Consider the following 6,168-nt stretch of genomic DNA (forward strand, 5'->3'; position numbering starts at 1 on the left):
TATATATATATATATATATATATATATATATATATATATATATATATATATATATATATATATATATATATATATATATATACATATATATATATCGCTCTTCCAATAAACTTTCTTAAATACTTCACGGCGAAATTTAATTATGCATATTGATAAACTGAGTGATCTACGTTAGTCGAAAACATACTTATACTGATTAGTTAAATTTCTAGGTTTCCCAGGAAGTCTGTCTGTGATTCAATGTGTGTATGTGTGTGTGTGTTTCTGTGTATTGTAGAACCAACTCAAATATCTGCGCATGCGTGTGTGTGATCTGGGTACGAAACAAGTGGCAATGCTTGCAACACAATTTGCCTTAAATGAAGAAACTCTTGACATAAAACTTATGATATTTGTTCAAGGTGATGAGACATAAATGATGACGAACGGTGGTGTTATAAGATCAGGAGATTTATTTTGTTCTTGTTAGCTTCATGTATATTTTAAGAACAAACTGGAAAGTTTCCCAAGTCCGGAATTCAGTTTTAATACTGTGCAAGTTTTTAATTCGCTGTGCATTTTTTTGTGGAATTCTTAAGTAGGTTTTTTTGGGATGCTCTACAAATGGAAATATTTCACAATGTTCGTTCTGAATTTCACTTGAGGCTACTTGGTTTTACATTTAACAGAATTAAATCAGATCGTTCGAAAACTATGTACGGTACAATGAAAAGCTTACCTCAAATAAAGAATTCTGTTTTATAGATGCACGTTTGTAAACAATATAGTAATTATGTTTAGATGGGCAGTTGCATTAATGTTGAATGTTGTCTTTCACCCCGTGTAATAGAAATTTATTCAACGTTCCACTAAACCATATACAGCAGCTATGAAGTACACCAATTCCTTTATGCTAAAAGCATATCGTTGCCTTCATAATGAAATAATATCTTGTTATTTTGTTATCAGTGTTATCTTTTCCTCTCCTGTTTACAAAAATACTGAAGTAATGGAATGTTAGAAATCTTACACGCATTTCAAACAAATCTGTAGCGATAATAATTTAATTATTTACCATTAAAATTAAGTTTACTACTAAAAAATTTACCTTACTTTTAACATTATATTCTGTTTAAACTGAAATTCAATTCATAATCCTTAGCCGTGTATATCCGTCTTTGATATTAAAATGAATAACTTTTCAACCTCTCTCTCTCTTTGAAAATGTTGCACTTTGATATCATTATTCGTATTGCTAATTCCCAGATTAACTTCAACACCCCCCCCCCCCCCTCACATGCTTCATATAAAATGACCTTTTCGAACGACACCTGAATCTAAATATCCCGAAAGAGATTAAGGCAAAGCTGTCCTATAAAAGTTAAAATTCTTTAAATCCTTCGGATTTTCAGATCTAACAAGAAAAACACACGTGGCTATACATCGCCTCCACCATATACCATTAAACCTACTTGGAGGAACACGTGTTGATATTTCCAAATCCCACACTGAGGCTTAGGCCCCACCGAATCCGTCTTTTGCAGGTGTGGCCCAACCAGACAACGAGCAAGGGTTACAAGACGGACAGTTCAGCACCACTAATCGTTATGGAGGGAGCGTGCGAATTATTTCTCTATGACTCATTGCTGTCAACATAATTAGAAGTCTTTAAGAACAGAAAAATCTGGACTCATGACATAAATTTAGAACAAGAAAAGAATGGAGAATATGCAACGCTCTTTCATAAGCTACGAGAGCATACAGACAAGTTTTTTTAATATTGTCGGATGTCGCCGAAAACCTTTGACCTAATTCACGAGGGCATCATGTCTTGAATATCAAAATTTAATACCAATTACAGGAGACCAATATCAGCGGAGGAGAGACTTGTAGTAACTCTGAGGTAAGGATTAATGATTTCTAAATTTGTAAGGTAGCACTTTATTTTATTCAATAAAAAAAATAAATCGGATAAGTAAATTGTTTGTGAACTGAATACTATATAAAGAAACTTTTTAAACAAAGGCATTTACACACATGTATCCATTAGAATATGAAAATAATAAAATAATAAAAACTTCCTGAATTCTTCATCACAACCAAAAATCATCACTTTTGATATAGCTCAAAGTTGGGTAGGTGGTTCAATAGATGGTGTCTGGCTCGTCTGCTATTGTGCAACTAATTCTTGTAGCAAAAGATCTTGAAATATGATTTTTAGAAACATCTTCCTATTTCTGGCCAATGACCGGAAGTCCGGTAACAAACCCCGAAAAAAGATCAGATCATCATCATCTTCATTCATTTATTTTGACAGAAATTCGAGTTTTTTACTCTCAAGTGTGATCAATTCCTGTCGATAATCATCATTTAATTTCCATCTTGCCGTTCGTTTTCTTTCATTGCTGCTACATACAGAGTATTGAAGCACCTGATTACTATTTACAATTTTCTCCTTTTGCACATTCCGAGTTCCTTCCTCATCATCATCATCATTTTGTGGCATCATCTGACTTGGTTCAGGGCTCTCGTTCCACTCTAGCTGTGATTCATCAAGGACATTATCATATTGAGTTGTTCTTCCATTCATTGTGTCACTGGGGTACTTCTCAGAAGAATAACGTGCATCATCTTCACTAATATGTTGTCCAGGTGTTGATACGATGTTAGTGACTTGATCACGAGTTAACAATGTGTCATTTAAAAACGACAACTGACGAAAGTATGGCCAATTTGAAAGTGATATTACGTCACTTGAATATCCTGAACAAGGCTTTGGAAATTTTTTCAGATCATTAACATAGTAATCACGAATTCCTCGCCACTTCGACTTCATAATCAATATAATAACGATATAATCAGTATGTTTTTTTTATATATATAATTCATACACTTGTATTTAATGCGTTTTTGTATACGCATTGTGTATGTGTATATATACGTTATATATCCTATATTTAACAGCATGTTTTTTTTTCCTTTTAGGCTTTTGGCCACCGGGTGCTCATTCCGTTTACTAGCCTTTCGATTTCACATGGGGCAAACTTCTGTATCAAGGTTTGTGAAGGATGTAAGCGAGGCTATATGGGAAACATTTCAAGATACATATATCCCATATGCGACAGAGGAGATCTGGCTGGAAAATTCTGCAAAATACGCATTTAAATGTGATTTTCCAAATTGTTTGGGTAGCATTGATGGAAAACACATGCAGATCAAATGTCCACCGCATTCAGGATCAATGTATAATAATTAAAAGCAATACTTTTCCATCAACCTACAAGCAGTTGCAGGAACAGACTGTAGATTTAGAGTGATTGATGTTGGTGCCTTCGGCCGAGAAAGTGATGGAGGAATATTTCGAGGTTCATCATTCTACCAAAATTTAAAGATAGATGCGTTGAATATATCACATGACACAAAACTTCCAAATACAGATGTGTCCCAACCCTATGTATTATTGGGAGATGAGGCCTATCCTTCACTAAAACACTTAATGAGACCATCCCCACGACAACAACTAGATGAAAAAAAACGCATCTTCAATTACAGGCTATCGCGTGCCAGAAGAATGGTGGAATGTGCTTTTGGTATTCTTACGGCAAAGTGGCGGATTCTGCAAAAAAAAAAAAAAAAAAAAAAAAAAAACATAGAAACAGATATCAGTGGTGCAATTCAAATAACCAAAACAACATGTATCTTGTATAACACTGTATTAACGCATGATAGATTTATAGGTGTCGGTAGTAACCATACAGTAGATGGTCCTGAAGTAGACATACGCTCCATTTGTAATGCTAGGAGAAATAATCGTTACGAAGAGTGTGCCAAAAATATAATGACTAAATTTGCTGATTACTTCTGTACTTCAACAAGAGAATTTGCCTGGTAGTATGATTGATAGATCTATGTAATGTTCTCGAAACTGTTTGCTGTAATTTCCATATAGTATTCATATTTTCTAATTCATTGTATACCAGTATACTAGAGTTTATGCATATGTAGTTAATTCTATGGAAAAGTAAAATGTTCTTGCTTGTAAATGTATCATTATATTCTAATAAAGGGCAAATTAGATACTTACTGATATCATTATTTTCCACTTCTGAACTAATCTCCATCCATAATTTCTGGATCACACTCCATCTTTATGATCGCAATGTCTGGTATCCCATTTTGGCTGTCGCTGGTACACTGTGGTAATTAATTCTTCCTTCATGTTGACTCAGCTCGGAGACGCACGTCTACTGCGGCTAAAAAAAAAAAATGTTTTGTTCCTCACGCGTGCGGTCCGGTACGTCACCCACGCGCATGCGCTGTGTGGAGCCACTCGTATTTGAATTATGACAGTTGATCGAAACGCACAAAGTGCTTAGCCGTGTTGGACGTACGCAGCGAGCTGCGATGGATTTGGTGGAGCCTCACCCTAATATTTCCAAATAATCTCGACCCTGTTTCGGAAGCCAAATCCTTCGATGCAGTAATCCCTCATAAATTTTTACCTCTTCCTCGACTATCCGAGATTAGCCAAGGGCGCATGAGGCCACCCGCTAATGCTTCAATTGTTACTCTGCTTCCTCGAGGCCATTTTCAATACTACAGCACAACTTGCACTCACTGCCGGGCCTCTGCAACGTCTAGAACGGTTCCACAAGGTGCAAGTCACCGGCTCGCATTGCACTCGCTGTCCAGCCTCTACAACGTTCACAATGCTTCCAGAAAGCTCAAAACCAAGACAACAGCAAGACTTACAGTTGCTGCCAGGCTTCTGCAACGTTAACAAGAGTTCCAGATGGAGCAACTGACTGGCTTAGAACACACAATGTTATGGACTCCTCTTACTTCCGGAAGAGATTAATGCAAAGCTGTCCTATACAAATGAAAATTCTTCAAGTCCCTAAGCCTGTTAAATCTTCCAAGAGAAACACATTTGGCTATACTTGGTCTCCACCATATAACATTAAACCTACTTGAAGGAACACGTGTTGATTAGTCACTCATATTTTCAAAGCCCCAACTGATAGTTCCATTAAATCTGAACCCTGTTTCGGAAGCTAAATCCTTCGATGAGGCTATCTCTCATAAATTTTTACCTGTCCTTCAACCATCAGAGATTAGCTACTGACGTCTGAGGCCACCCGCTAATGTTTAAATCTAAATCCCTTATCTTTTCTAGGGGCAAAGTCTGAGAAAACTTTTATCTCCCTTAATTTTTACCTGATTCTCGACCATCAAAGATTAATAATAACCTGTCCATTTCCCGCAAGCAAAGAATTAAAATCGAGTCTTTCTCTTTGTAATAGGCTTATCATTCTAAAGACAGCTACATTTCCCCGAGCGAAAATTCGTGACCCATAGGTTTAAACTCTCAAGACCTTCCTTTCTTGGCATTGTCTACAAATCGTGTCTGCTTAATTCAGATAGGGCACCATTTGGCTCCCCTTGTCCAATGAGTGCATCTTCATGCGGGCTCATAGCTTCACCCTGGAGAAGATGCCCGCCTCCCTCATTTCCTGTTTAAAGACGGACCTTTACCTGTTGATATGAGGAGAGAACCGCTACAACTACCATAATGAAACCATCTAACTACTGTGCAAGCAGAATTTCTATACACAACACAACAAGAACAACTACCATAAAAAAAAAAAAGAAACCAAATCAGCTACGCTATGGTGTTAAGTGACAATCAGTATAACGGCAACGAAGAAGACTCATTTTATGCCAACTAATTATAACTTGTTTGTATTTCAAAGAACTAAGTTGAAAAGTCAGTTATCCTTGTAACTTTACTTGCTCTTTGTGAAGCTGACAGTGTGTCTAAAAATAATAAAATCAAGCAAACTAATGTTCCGGTGCATATTTCTACCTTAAAGAACTGAAAACTCTTCAATTGACCCCCTCCACCACCGTTATATATGCGATTAATTAGATTTTTGTCCGCCATTACCCGTTGTTACTAACCCACCTAGGAAAGAGGACCAAGGGCGTGCATGTTAGATTATACACAGAAATAACCAAGCTGTTGTGTTTAATGTCCCTCTTTTGATAACGGCATAAGAAAGTGAATCCCCTTTCCGTAGACCCTTAAGTGCCAGTCCTCAAGACTGTGGGGCTGTTCAATTCTACCAAATATAAAATGGGCTGTATTTGGAAACGTATAACATGTTTATTGAAAGAATAAGCATTCAA

At 36.5% G+C, this 6,168-nt stretch overlaps 1 pseudogene; it reads right to left on the reverse strand.

Moving 5' to 3' along the window:
- Positions 1-2,284: 2,284 nt before the first annotated feature.
- Positions 2,285-4,198, reverse strand: LOC137652032 (uncharacterized; annotated as a pseudogene).
- Positions 4,199-6,168: the final 1,970 nt, after the last annotated feature.

This window comes from Palaemon carinicauda, chromosome 13 (assembly GCF_036898095.1).
Source record: "Palaemon carinicauda isolate YSFRI2023 chromosome 13, ASM3689809v2, whole genome shotgun sequence".
Classification (NCBI taxonomy): Eukaryota; Metazoa; Arthropoda; class Malacostraca; order Decapoda; family Palaemonidae; genus Palaemon; species Palaemon carinicauda.